This window comes from Lolium rigidum, chromosome 7 (assembly GCF_022539505.1).
Source record: "Lolium rigidum isolate FL_2022 chromosome 7, APGP_CSIRO_Lrig_0.1, whole genome shotgun sequence".
Lineage (NCBI taxonomy): Eukaryota > Viridiplantae > Streptophyta > Magnoliopsida > Poales > Poaceae > Lolium > Lolium rigidum.
The window spans coordinates 193,156,533-193,172,455 of NC_061514.1; positions in this window are offsets into that span (position 1 = coordinate 193,156,533).

Below are 15,923 nucleotides of genomic sequence, written 5' to 3' on the forward strand. Positions count from 1 at the left end.
CATTATTGTATTGTGGCAACCGGCAGGAGCCTTATGGTTGTCTTTAAATTTCATGTTGAGTAGTATTTCAAAGTAGTTGTAATAGTTGCTACATGGAGGACAATCATGAAGACGGCGCCATTGACCTTGGTGCTTCGCCGACGATGATGGAGATCATGCCCGAAGATGATGGAGATCATGTCCGTGCTTTGGAGATGAAGATCAAAGGCGCAAAGACAAAAGGGCCATATCATATCACATATGAACTGCATGTGATGTTAATCCTTTTATGCATCTTATTTTGCTTAGATCGCGACGGTAGCATTATAAGATGATCCCTCACTAAAATCTCAAGATAATAAAGTGTTCATCCTTAGTAGCACCGTTATCAAGTCTTATCGTTTCGAAGCATCTCGTGATGATCGGGTGTGATAGATTCGATAAGTACTTACAACGGGTGCAAGACAGCTTTTGCACATGCGGATACTAAGGTGGCCTTGACGAGCCTAGCATGTACGGACATGGTCTCGGAACACGTGATACCGAAAGGTAGAGCATGAATCATATGATTGATATGATGAACACTTTGAGTGTTCGCCATTGAAATTACACCTTTTCTCGTGATGATCGATTTGAGGTGCGATGGATTTGGTTCGTGTGATCACTAAGACAATGCGAGGGATATTGTTTTGAGTGGGAGTTCACCTAGATTTTTAATTATGTTGAATTAAAATTTGAACTCAATTTGTCATAAACTTAGTCTAAACTATTGCAAATATATGTTGTAGAGATGGCGTCCTCAATCAATTTTAACCAGTTCCTAGAGAAAGAAAAGCTTAAGAGCAACGGTAGCAACTTCACCGATCGGTTCCGTCATGTGAGGATCTTCCTCTCCGGCGGAAATCTGCAATATGTGCTTGATGCACCGCTAGGTGACCCTCCTGCATAAACCGAAACCGATGAAGTAAAAGCTGTTTACGAGACTCGGAAAACTCGGTACTCTCAAGTTCGGTGTGCCATCCCGTGCGGTCCGGAATCCGATCTTCAAAAACGTTTTGAGCACCACGATCCTCATGAGTTGATGAATGAGCTGAAAGCTATTTTTGAGACTCATGCGGCCGTGGAATGCTATGAAGCATCGAAACATTTCTTCAGCTGTATGATGGAAGAAGGCAGCTCCATTAGTGAGCACATGCTCGCCATGACCGGGCATGCGAAGAAACTCGGTGACTTGGGAATAGTGATTCCTAACGGATCGGGGATTAATCGTGTCCTTCAATCACCGCCACCAAGTTATAAGAACTTTGTGATGAACTACAATATGCGGAACATGAACAAGGAGTTACTCGAACTCTTTGGCATGCTAAAAGCTGCTGAGATTGAGATCAAGAAAGAGCACCAAGTGTTGATGGTCAACAAGACCACCGGCTTCAAGAAACAGGGCAAGTCTAAGGGAAAATTCAAGAAGGGTGGCAAGAAAGCTGCCACGCCTCCTATGAAACCTAAGAACGGCCCTAAGCCCGATGTCGAGTGCTATTACTCGCAAGGAGAAGGGACACCGGAAGCGTAATTGCTCCAAGTATTTGGCGGATCCGAAGAGCGGCCTTGTCAAGAAGAAGAAAGAAGGTATATCTCGATATACATGTTATAGATGTTTATCTCACTAGTTCTCGTTCTAGTACCCGGGTATTTGATACCTGGTTCGGTTGCTCATATTTGTAACTCGAAACAGGAACTAAAGAATAAACGACAACTGCTGAAAGATGAAGTGACGATGCGCGTTGGAAACGGATCCAAGGTCAATGTGATCGCAGATCGGCACACTTCCTCTACATCTACCTTCGGGATTAGTTTTAAGCCTAAATAATTGTTATTATGTACTCGCGTTGAGCATGAACATTATATCCGGATCTTGTTTAATGCAAGACGGTTATTCATTCAAGTCTGAGAATAATGGTTGTTCTATTTTTATGAATAATATCTTTTATGGTCGAGCACCACAAAAGAATGGCTTATTTTCGTTAGATCTCGATAGTAGTGATACGCATATACATAACATTGATGCTAAGCGAATTAAACTTAATGATAATTCTACTTATATGTGGCACTTGTCGTCTTGGTCATATTGGAGTGAAACGCATGAAGAAACTCCATACTGATGGATTACTTGAATCACTTGACTTTGAGTCACTTGATAGATGCGAAGCATGTCTAATGGGAAAAATGACTAAGACTCCATTTTTCGGTATGATGGAGCGAGCTACTCGACTTATTGGAAATCATACATACCGATGTGTGCGGACCAATGAGTGTAGCATCGCGCGGTGGTTATCGTTATGTTCTAACCTTCACGGATGATCCGAGTAGATATGGGTATATCTATTTCATGAAACATAAATCCGAAACTTTTGAGAAGTTTAAGGAATTCCAAAGTGAAGTAGAAAATCAACGTAACAAGAAGATTAAATTTCTACGATCCGATCGCGGAGGTGAATATCTGAGTTATGAGTTTGGCATGCATTTAAAGAAATGCGGAATACTTTCACAATTGACACCGCCGGAACACCACAACGAAACGGTGTGTCCGAACGTCGTAATCGAACTCTCTTAGATATGGTTCGTTCTATGATGTCTCTTACTGATTTGCCGTTATCATTTTGGAGTTATGCATTAGAGACAAGCTGCATTCACTTTAAATAGAGCACCATCAAAATCCGTAGAAACGACACCGTATGAATTATGGTTTAATAAGAAACCTAAGCTGTCGTTCCTTAAAGTTTGGGGTTGCGAAGCCTATGTAAAAAAGTTACAACCGGACAAACTAGAACCCAAAGCGGAGAAATGCGTCTTCATAGGATACCCTAAGGAAACTATAGGGTATACTTTCTATCACAGATCCGAAGGCAAAATCTTTGTTGCTAAGAACGGAACCTTTCTTGAGAAAGAATTTCTCACTAAAGAAGTGATCTGGAAGAAAAGTAGAACTCGATGAGATTAATGAATCTATACTCGTTGATCGAGTAGCGCAGATCGGAAGATGTACCTGTACCGCCTACACCGACAACGAGAGGAAGCTAATGATAATGATCATGAAACTTCGAACGAGGAAACTACCGAACCTCGCGGATCGACAAGGGAACGTGCCACTCTCGATTGGTATGATCCTTGTCTAAATGTCATGATTGTGGATAACAATGATGAGGACCCCGCGACGTATGAAGAAGCGATGATGAGCCCGGATTCCAACAAATGGCAAGAGGCCATGAAATCCGAAATGGGATCCATGTATGATAACAAAGTATGGACTTTGGTAGACTTACCCGATAGCCGAAAGGCTGTCGAGAATAAATGGATCTTCAAGAGAAAAACAGATGCTGATGGTAATATTACTCGTCTATAAAGCTCGACTTGTCGCAAAGGGTTTCCGACAAATTCAAGGTATTGACTACGATGAGACTTTCTCACCCGTAGCGAAGCTAAAATCTGTGAGGATTTTGTTAGCAATAGCTGCATTTTTCGATTATGAGATTTGGCGAGATGGATGTCAAAACGGCGTTCCTTAATGGAGACATTGAGGAAGAGTTGTATATGGTACAACCCAAAGGTTTTGTCGATCCTAAAAATGCTGACAAAGTATGCAAACTTCAGCGTTCAATCTATGGACTGAAGATCGAGAAGTTGGAACCGACGCTTTGATAAGGTGATCAAAGACTTCGGGTTTATACAGTGTCATGGAGAGGCCTGTATTTACAAGAAAGTGAGTGGGAGCTCCGTAGCATTCCCGATATTATATGTAGATGACATATTATTGATCGGGAATGATATAGAACTATTAAGCAGATGTAAAAGGTTATTTGAATAACGAGTTTTTCAATGAAAGACCTTGGTGAAGCATCGTATATATTAGGCATCAAGATTTATAGAGATAGATCAAGACGCCTAATAGGGCTATCACGAGTACATACCTGGACAAGATTCTAAAGAAGTTTAGAATGGACGAAAGTAAGAAAGGGTTTTTACCTATGTTACCAGGCAAGGTCTTGAGTAAGACTCAAGGACCGGCTACGGCAGAAGAAAGAGAAAGGATGAATCAAATCCCCTATACTTCGGCAGTAGGCTCTATTATGTATGCCATGCTATGTACAAGACCGGATATAGCGCATGCTGTTAGTTTGACTAGCAGATATCAAAGTGATCCAGGAATGGAACACTGGACAGCGGTCAAGAATATCCCGAAGTACTTGAAAAGAACTAAGGGTATGTTTCTTTGTTATGGAGGTGACCAAGAGCTCGTTGTAACAAGTTACACCGATGCAAGTTGGAACAACGATCCCGATGACTCTAAGTCACAATGCAGGTACGTGTTTATATTGAATGGTGCTGCAGTAAGCTGGGCAAGCTCGAAGCAGAGTGCACGGTGGCGAAGTCTTCAACGGAATCGAGTACATAGCGGCTTCGGAGGCTTCATCGAAGCGGTATGGATGAAGAGGTTCATTGTAGAGCTCGGTGTGGTTCCTAGTGCATTGGACCCATTAATCATTTATCGTGATAACATGGGTGCCATCGCCAATGCACAAGAGCCAAGGTCACACAAGAGGCTGAAGCATATCAAGCTGCGTTACCACTCGATTCGCGAGTACATCGAAGATGGAGAAGTAAAGATTTGCAAAGTACACACTGATCCGAATGTAGCAGATCCGTTGACTAAAGCTCTCCCTAGGGCAAAGCATGACCAACACCGAGAATGCCATGGGTGTTAGGTATATTACAATGTAATCTAGATTATTGACTCTAGTGCAAGTGGGAGACTGAAAGAGATATGCCCTAGAGGCAATAATAAAAGTGGTTATTATTTATATCTTTATGTTTATGATAAATGTTTATATATCATGCTAGAATTGTATTAACCGAAACATTAGTACATGTGTGATATGTAGACAAACAAGAAGTCCCTAGTATGCCTCTTAAACTAGCTTGTTGATTAATGGATGATTAGTTTCATAATCATGAACATTGGATGTTATTAATAACAAGGTTATATCATTATATGAATGATGTAATGGACACACCCAATTAAGCGTAGCATAAGATCTCGTCATTAAGTTATTTGCTATAAGCTTTCGATACATAGTTACCTAGTCCTTATGACCATGAGATCATATAAATCACTTATACCGGAAAGGTACTTTGATTACACCAAACACCACTTGCGTAAATGGGTGGCTATAAAGGTGGGATTAAGTATCCGGAAAGTATGAGTTGAGGCATATGGATCAACGGTGGGATTTGTCCATCCCGATGACGGATAGATATACTCTGGGCCCTCTCGGTGGAATGTCGTCTAATGTCTTGCAAGCATATGAATGAGTTCATAAGAGACCACATACCACGATACGAGTAAAGAGTACTTGTCGGAGACGAGGTTGAACAAGGTATAGAGTGATACCGAAGATCAAACCTCGGACAAGTAAAAATATCGCGAGACAAAGGGAATTGGTAATGTATGTGAATGGTTCATTCGATCACTAAAGTCATCGTTGAATATGTGGGAGCCATTATGGATCTCCGGATCCCGCTATTGGTTATTGGTCGGAGTGAGTACTCAACCATGTCCGCATAGTTCTCGAACCGTAGGGTGACACACTTAAAGTTGGATGTTGAAATGGTAGTACTTGAATTATGGAATGGAGTTCGAATATTTGTTCGAAGTCCGGATGTGATCCCGGACATCACGAGGAGTTCCGGAATGGTCCGGAGAATAAGATTCATATATAGGATGTCATTTTATGTGAATAAAATGTCGCGGAAGGTTCTATGGAAGGTTCTAGAAGGTTCTAGAAAAGTCCGGAAGAAACCACCAAGGAAGGTGGAGTCCACAAGGGACTCCACCTCCATGGCCGGCCAACCCTAGTGGGGGAGGAGTCCCAAGTGGACTCCCCTTAGGGGCCGGCCACCCCCACATGGGAGGTGGGAATCCCACCTTTGGGTGGGAGTCCTAGTTGGGCTAGGTTTGCCCCCTCCTATGGAAGGTTTTGGTTCGGGTCTTATTCGAAGACTTGGACACCACCTCTTGGGGTTCCACCTATATAATGAGGGGCCAAGGGGAGGGGCCCGGCCACCTAAGAACCACCAAGGTGGCCGCACCCCATAGTGGCCGGCGCCCCCTCTCCCCAAACCCTAGCCGCCCGCTCCTCCACATCCCGCATAGCTTAGCGAAGCTCCGCCGGACTTCTACACCGCCACCGACACCACGCCGTCGTCGCTGTCGGATTCAAGAGGAGCTACTACTTCCGCTGCCCGCTGGAACGGGGAGGTGGACGTCGTCTTCATCAACAACCGAACGTGTGACCGAGTACGGAGGTGCTGCCCGTTCGTGGCGCCGGAACCGATCGTGATCAAGATCTTCTACGCGCTTTTGCAAGCGGCAAGTGAACGTCTACCGCAGCAACAAGAGCCTCATCTTGTAGGCTTTGGAATCTCTTCAAGGGTGAGACTCGATACCCCCTCGTTGCTACCGTCTTCTAGATTGCATCTTGGCTTGGATTGCGTGTTTGCGGTAGGAAATTTTTTGTTTTCTATGCTACGTTTTCCTACATTATGTTCTAATTCCACAGGTAAATGAAAAGCTTTTCCATAAACCATTCTGTAAGGAGACATTTCCATAGGGTTTTTAAAAGCAGTTCTATAAGCCCATAATGCATCATTAATTTTAAGTGGCCAATCAGACCTAGACCTATTAACTGTCTTTTCCAAAATGATTTTAATTCCCTATTACTTAGTTCAATTTGTCCACTTGTTTGAGGATGATAAGGAGATGCAACTCTATGATTAACATCATATTTTGCTAATGTTTTCCTAAGAATACCATGCATGAAATGAGAACCACCATCAGTAATTAAAAACCCGGGAACACCAAACCTGGGGAAAATGATGTCCTTTAGCATCTTCATTGTTGCGGCATGATCTGCACTTCTGGTTGGAATTGCTTCCACCCATTTTGTAACATAATCCACTTCAACCAAAATATGAGTATGCTTTGTCTTTGAGGATGGGAAAGGTCCCATAAAGTCAAAACCCCACACATCAAATAATGGCTCAAGTGGCAAAGAATAATTCATAGGAATTTCATTTCTCCTACGAATATTTCCTACTCTTTGACATTTATCACAAGTTTTAACATATACAACACAATCTTTAAATAAAGTAGGCTAATAAAAACCATATTGTAATACCTTTTCACCTGTTCGATCTCCTGCTGATGCCCTCCATAGGGACTATCATGACAATTTCTTATAATAGCATGTTGTTCATTCTCAGGTACACAACGTGTCATTGATGTGACCACAACAGATGCTACAGGGTGTAGCACTTCGTTGATGCGGGAGCAAGGTGACGTAGCCATCTGCGGAGCGAGGTTCACAAGACGCAAGGTTTTACCCAGGTTCAGCCCTCCGAAGAGTAAAAGGCCTACGTCCTGCTAGATCTATTACTCAGTGGAGATTACAATGGGGGGCTCAGTCGGCTTGTCGCCGAGAGCAATGGTGGTGAGATGCGATCTCGGATTGTGTGTCTTCTAGGGTTTAGCTCGGGGGTTTATATAGGCACCCCTGATCTAGGGTTACAAGCAGATAAGTCCGAATCATATCACTTGCTATAAGGCCGAGATTCGTTATCCCGCGCCCAAGGAAACTAAGCTTCAGTCGCTTGGGCCTTCGATCCATTCGCTGTCCGTGGAGTTTAAGCCCAGTCGCTCCAGGGTTCTAGGCCCAGTCGCCCTAGCCGACTTGACCCCTTCTTGGGCCTTCTCTCCTGCGGCGAGTGAGACTAATGGTACACCCCCTTGGGCATATCTCCATCAGTAGTCCCGGAGAGCGTCGTGGATTCAGCATGAGCTTGAGGCAAGGCGCGAAGAGGCTTGGCGATGGGTCGAGGTGAATCGACGGCGAGCTCCTGAAACAGAAGAAATAAACAGGATTCCAACCTTTAGTCGAAATGAGCCAGTCGGAGTTGTCCAGTTAGCGCGTGCCAGTCGATGTTAGTCAGTCGGCGTATGTCAGTTAGGAAGAACCATTCGGCGTCAACCAGTCGGTGCAAAGCCAGTCGATGCATGTCAGTCAGTGCGAATTGTCCAGGGGACACACGTGGCAGTATCAATGGCTATTTTCACGTTGACCGAGGCGCGAGCCGTTGCGCTGCAGTTGACCATTGGGCGTGACGTGACGGGTAATGGCTAGTTAATGGCCACGCAACTAACACCGTCGTGAATCCGGGCCGTTGATTTCCAGGCGCCGATTCCAGGGCGGATTTGAACGGTGGATAGCATTCCTTATCCGGGGCGAGTGAGGCAGTATAATAGCCCGACCGTGACCTAGTACAGGCCACTTCGCCCACTTCTTCTTCTTCCTCATTTTCGCCCGCAATCCCCCAGTCTTCACCTGCTCGAGCTCCGGTAATCGCGATGGCGGCGAAAGGGTGGACGAGGTCCAAGGTGACCAAGCAGGCGTTGATCCCATACATCTCCGCGGGCATAATCCCTGAGATGAACCGCGAGAGGTGGAGGGTGCCGGCGGCGAACGAGACGGAGCCGCTGCTGCGGACGGGGGAGTTCGTGATATTCATGAGCTTCCTTGATCGCGGCTTCGCGGTGCCGACCTCTTCCTTCGCGCGCCAGTTGCTGGCCTTCTACAGCATCAAGATCTCCGACCTTGGCCCCCATAGCGTCCAGCAGATCTCTCTGTTCGCGGCGCTGTGCGAGTGCTACCTGGGTTGGCCACCCTACTTTCCTGTGGGTCACCATCTTCCATGGCAGGGCAGCCCGGGTGAGCAAGAGCGATCAGTCGCTCATCCCGAACGGCGGGATGACCTTCCAAGTGAAGTCTGGGGAGGCCTTCATTGATATGGCGCTCCCAAAGAAGGCGCGGGCCCAGTGGCGCAAGTACTGGTTCTACGTCAAGGACCACACAGCGAAGGGCGACATCGCCATCCCGAAGTATTCTCCCGAGCCAAGTATGCCGCGACGACTGAACGTGTGGTTGCTGCCGCGCGAACAAGAGGAGGTGGTGAAGGAGATGCGGTCGGTGATCCAGTCGCTGAAGGATTCGGGGTTGACGGCGGCCTCTACAACTGTTGGCACGCCCGACGGCTGGTGCCCCTGTGGAGCCAAGGCCATTACATGTGGGAGTACACGGGGCAGAACGACTACAACCGCGTCACTATCGCGGAATGGACCGAGGCCGAGTACCGGAGGGCACTCTCCAAGATCACCACGATGAAGTTCACCTTGTTCGATGTGGAGCTGCAACCTTACTCAGTGGACAAGCCTACACCGGAGGTATGTGACGACTCGCCTTCTTGTGATGAGTGGCCGGGGTTTTTATAAGAGTTGCTCATCCTTTGACTTTGACGCGGAGGTGGCGCAAGATCGCCAATCACCTGCCCCCGTGATACGTCTGCGACGTATCGATAATTTCTTATGTTCTATGCCATATTATTGATGATACCTACATGTTTTATGCACACTTTATGTCATATTCGTGCATTTTCTGGAACTAACCTATTAACAAGATGCCGAAGTGCCGGTTCTGTTTTCTGCTGTTTTTGGTTTCGAAATCCTAGTAACGAAATATTCTCGGAATTGGACGAAACAAAGACCCGGGGGCCTATTTTTCCACGGAGCTTCCAGAAGACCGAAGAACATACGAAGTGGGGCCACGAGGTGGCGACACCACGTGGCGGCGCGGCCAAGGGGGCCCGCGCCACCCGTGGTGTGGGCCCCTCGTCGGCCCCCGACTCTGCCCTTCCGCCTACTTAAAGCCTCCGTCGCGAAACCCCTGAGGCGAAAAAACCACGATACGGAAAACCTTACGGAGACGCCGCCGCCGCCGATCCCATCTCGGGGGATTCTGGAGATCTCCTCCGGCACCCTGCCGGAGAGGGGATTCATCTCCCGGAGGACTCTACACCGCCATGGTCGCCTCCGGAGTGATGAGTGAGTAGTTCACCCCTGGACTATGGGTCCATAGCAGTAGCTAGATGGTTGTCTTCTCCTCATTGTGCTTCATTGTTGGATCTTGTGAGCTGCCTAACATGATCAAGATCATCTATCCGTAATTCTATATGTTGTGTTTGTCGGGATCCGATGGATAGAGAATACCATGTCATGTTAATTATCAAGTTATTACATATGTGTTGTTTATGATCTTGCATGCTCTCCGTTACTAGTAGAGGCTCTGGCCAAGTTTTTACTTTTAACTCCAAGAGGGAGTATTTATGCTCGATAGTGGGTTCATGCCGCATTGACACACAGGACAGTGATGAGAAAGTTCTAAGGTTGTGTTGTGCTTGTTGCCACTAGGGATAAAACATTGGCGCTATGTCCGAGGATGTAGTTGTTGATTACATTACGCACCATACTTAATGCAATTGTATCGTTGTTTAGCAACTTAATACTTGGAAGGGGTTCGGACGATAACCTGAAGGTGGACTTTTTAGGCATAGATGCGGTTGGATGGCGGTCTATGTACTTTGTCGTAATGCCCAATTAAATCTCACTATACTTATCATGCCATGTATGTGCATTGTTATGCCCTCTCTATTTGTCAATTGCCCGACTGTAATTTGTTCACCCAACATGCTTTTATCTTATGGGAGAGACACCTCTAGTGAGCTGTGGACCCCGGTCCATTCTTTAATACTGAAATACAAATCTCTTGCAATACTTGTTTTTACTTGTTTTCTCTGCAAACAATCATCTTCCACACAATACGGTTAATCCTTTGTTACGGCAAGCCGGTGAGATTGACAACCTCACTGTTTCGTTGGGGCAAAGTACTTTGGTTGTGTTGTGCAGGTTCCACGTTGGCGCCGGAATCTCTGGTGTTGCGCCGCACTACATCCCGCCGCCATCAACCTTCAACGTGCACTACAAAGGAAGACATTTTTTTTGACAAATCACTTTCGTCATATTAAGGCCAATTTTCGTCAAGGATTACTTCGCGGTGACAAAATTTGATCGTCATGGGGTTCGTCAAGGAAGCTCCGTCATAAAATATCGGGGGTGACGGTATGCATTTTTCGTCAACGTCAAATGTTTGATGGTGACGACCTACAAATTCGTCAACATCAAAGGTTCATTGTTGACGAGACGGGTTTGTCACGAAAAATTGCAACTTTCGTCAATATCTAAATCTTGGGAAGCTTCGATTGGTCCAAAAAAAGCATACGTGGCCTTACATGTGGGTCCATTTGGCTTCGACAACATGGGTCCGACGGCGCTGACATGGATATACTGGTGGGACCCACAAAATATTATGACAAAGCTGGACCCACAATATTCGACCGGTGGGATCCACAAAATTCAGACAAGTGGGACCGGGTTGTTGCCGACATATGGGTCCCAATAATGCTGGCTGGTGGGACCCACAAATTCGACAAGTGGGACCAGAAATTGGTGCCACGTGGTTTCATTTAATAGTGACGTTGTGACATTTTCCGTCACCTTTTGAATTTGACAAAATTTGAGAGCATTTGAATTATTTGCGAAATTTGGGAAACAAAAAAGCTGGCGAAATATCAAAAAGTAGACAATAAATATCATACTTAAATGGTGGCACAAGAAGTATATATGTCTCTCACGAGACCGAAAGATTCATAAGAAAATTACAATTGGAACACAAAGAAATTAAAAGACCTATGATTAATAATGTTGTAGGACGGTGGTGCAATAGATTAGTTGCCACGGGATTGAGACATGGATGGTGGCTGGGATGTCCTCAAGAGCAAATTAAGCACGGCATCCATTTACGTCGGCCTCTTTTCATAAGCCGAGTCTTTTCTTCTTGGGCTTTCTTCACGGCTTCAAGTTCTTCCTCCTGCTTCTTCCTGATCTCTTCAAATTTTTCATCTTGTTCTTGCGAGTCTTGCACTGCATGTCAACGTAGTACGTTTCAGTTGCCTGTATGGAGTTACGCTCTTGATACGCCGGTCTTTGTTGTAGCTCTCGATGCGTGTAGGCTGAGACGGAAGACTTCCTGGAACTTGTTGCGACGCCCAATCTTGGTAGGAATGTCTTTGTTGCGGGTGGTGGATGGGCTTTTCTCGCTCAGAACTAGCTGAACAATTTGCAAATCAGTCAAATCAGGTTCATCTTCATTGCGTGGCGCCGCTTTTTTTTGCCACCATTTGATCCTGCATAAAGATTACAATCATTGCATGGACAACATACAAAAGCTGGATTATATTATATTGTGCTAATAAGAAATATTTCTTACATATGCACTTTTTGCTTCAGCACTCATAATGTTATCCTTGTTAGTGTGTGTGATTCTAAAAAATTCAATTGGAGAGGTTTCTTCTTCCTGTTGCTTAGCCTATACGCTTGAAAAAATGTAGAATGCACATTACCATTGTACACTTGTGTATGACGAAGTATGAGCTGTATTGGGAAATTCAGAACACTTACTAGATGTTCCCGGTGAGCAACATAGCTTCGAGATCCGGTGGTATGGAAGCTGTTTCACGGCTTCTCTGTTCTTTCCATTTATTACACACGGTCCCTATGTTCGGTACATGCATTTTATTTATCCGGATCGGAGAAATGTAAGAATTCGGTAGCTGTTATTGAAAGCAATAACGTTTATGTACACTGGTACTTCTCATCAAACCATCTTTTCACCGGTTCTTTCCGGCTATTCTCTTCTACATGACCTGGCTTCTTGAGATATGCTTGCTCCGAGTGTGAGATTTTTAATTTTCGGCCAATACTCCTTTTTAAGCCTATATCGGAAGCTGCCGAATACTAACTTGCGGCATATCGGTGCACACATCTTGAGCCACCTCATCATTTTTGTCCATATTAAACTTTCCCTTCAAAATAGTGATGCATTAATCGGTAGATTCTTAGATAGATGATCATGTAGCATACTAATTAGGTTAAACCAAGATTGTACGGGACTCACCGCTACTTGTACTTATAGCATGAGGAATGACATGTTTGAGAGTGTCATCTTTCTTGTCTTGTGTCCGGTGTGTTGCAAGCGGCATTTTTTCACGGATGTGAATACCAACCTCATTGCTCAGCTTTGCTTGCTGGACATAATCCTTGGGTCTCCCGACACCGGGAGTGAATTCAATTGGCATCTTATTGCCACCATGTCTTCTTGTGTACTCATGTAGTCCATGGCCCATGGTACGTACTGCGTCCACCTCTCTTTCTCTTACTACCGCCGAGATGTTGTCAATGTCTACGAAATAAGAGATATGAAATGATTCTCTTTTATATGAAAATATGCGGTACGGTGTTTAGTTTTTACAAACTTTCATACCTTGCCGCTCAAAGTTTACAATTTGATTGTCCTCGGGAGATGAGGTGCTGCCTCCGGATGTCATGATCTGGTTAGGTGAGGGTGCTCCTTCGGTGTTCGGACCAGCGGTGGCCATCGGCTCATCGGATGACCCGGCTTCGAGGTTCGGTTGTTGCCATTGATCTTGTTGCAATGTTGGATGGTGCAACTTGAGGTATGGATCGCTTCTTACGTGCAACTATTGCAGAAGAAGCAACTATCTGCAAGCAAAGTAGAGGCTACATTAGTAGGAAACATTTAGCATGTACGTATTTCCTATCATAGTTCGGACATAGTTCCACGGACACTGAGCTGAAGTTTTGCCGACGGTGCGGCTGATCCTCATCCGAATGAAGATCATCATCGGCGGTAGCTATCTCTTCTGGATTCGGTTCATACGAAGGGTCCTCTTCGACCTCCATCTCTTCGCGGGCTGAGTCCTTTAGATTGTTACTAGTTCCTATTTGTACCCCACCATACACTAATGTACGTGCAAAACCGAGAGAAATCTTTACGAAATTTGTGGGCGGGTCCATATTTTTCAGCGAAATTTTTTCCATGCGTACTACATTTTCTTGCATTTGTTTCTCCTTGGCAAGCTCATATGCCGGCTTGACGGGGTTTTGTGTCTCCGCTGAAATAATCGGAAGAGCGGAGCGTGAACAAAACATAAGAGGGCGCCAATTCCATAGAAAACGAGCAAATAATTGTCTTTCCAAAATATTGTACAGCGGCAAATGATTGAAAACATAAGAGTCTACGTATGATGTCGGCGAACAAAACATAAGAGGGGGCATATGGCAGGCTAAGGGACATCATGTGCTTTTAGATATCTACTCGTAACAAATAATTGACACATAATGAGGTATCGGTAGTTCAGTCCTATACCGATAGAAGTTCGGATATGTGCTGATAGAAGTTCGGATATGTGCTTGATAGAAGTTCGGATATGTGCTGAAATTTGATTTTTGACTTTTGAAAGACATAGATAAACAAAAATTGTGGAAATAAATAGGCTGATGAAACAAAGTACATGATTAAAAAAACTTCATTACATTGTTAAGACGTGCATTGCACGTGCAAACTAACTAGTTCCATAGAAAACGGCAAACAATTGTTCTAGATCAAACTACTGCTTCCCTACGAAGCGACGAATAAAAGTACGAAGCAATGTCGTTGTTCACTTGTAGCTCGTCGAGGCTGTTTTCGGCAACGGCTGGAATTAGTTCGGTTAAGTGTTTCGGCAAACAATTGTCTATGCAAAAGATTGTACAGCGGCGGGATGGCAAAGATTGTATAGCACGGCATGATTGTCTACGCAATAAAAACGATAAACCCTATACGTATGATGTCGGGATTGGATCTATCAAATATGCAAGATCTAGATATAGGTCAAACGGGCGTGGTAGACATGTAAAACCGATCTCTGGATCTAACCATCCGAAAAACACAACAACAAGCCGATCACCGACAGATTTACCTTGGCGTTTCTTCGAGCCGGGCGCCTTCTTCGGCGTGTGTGTGCGATTTTCCTTCACCACGACGTTTCGACGACTGCCGGCCATGGCGACCACCGGCCGGGGAGATAGATGCGAGATGGATGAACGTCCGGCGAAGACACCGGATCGGGGTGAGCACGAGAGGATGAGGTCGGGTGTGTGGGTAGTTAAGATGCTCGTAAATCATGGGGTAGAGGCACGACGTATATAAGGGAGGGCGAAATATTTGATAGGTGGGGTGCGCGGGAGGAGTGGAGGGAACAAAAAATTTGGGCGTTTTGGCAGCCGGCGTACTACAATTTGGAGGGAACAAGTTTTTGCCGTGAAAGAAAAAATATTACTACGAAAATGGAGCTGTACATGTATATTTTAATTAAAAAATGACGGAAAACGAGTAAAACTCATAATAAATGCTAAATTCAATGTAAAATCATCGGTAACTAGTGGGACTGAGTAAATGTTGTGACATTCATGTGCAAAATTCAAATTTAAATTTTTCATGAGGTTTGGTGTAGTTTGATGTGAATTTACACAAGTGAGGACATTTTCGGCAGAACGGTCGAATCGTCGACCCGGAAGTTGTAAAACCTTTTGCATGTGAGGTATATGTGAGAACACATCCCACATATACATGTTATTGTTCACACATGTGAGATTTTGTCCGAAAACACTTGTGGAACCTCATGTTGGTTGGGTCGATCCATGTGTGGACCCACATCGATCATGTCGGTGAAGGGCTCTTTTTCAAGCAAGCTGCACTTCAAATACTCAGATTGAGCTGCAAATTTTTGTGAGTGGTCATGAAGGGTAGGTATGTGTGCCTAAGGAGTTTCAGATTTTTCGACATTTTTAGGTGTTTGTTGATTTTTTATTAAAAAATGACGAGAAAACGAGTAAAACTCATAATAAATGCTAAATTCAATGTAAAATCATCGGTAACTAGTGGGACTGAGTAAATGTTGTGACATTCATGTGCAAAATTCAAATTTAAATTTTTCATGAGGTTTGGTGTAGTTTGATGTGTTGAAGTGATGCCTACTTTGGTATAATTGTGCACTTCGTCCACAAATGAGCATTTGTTTTTTATGTATGTTGAAAAAATGAC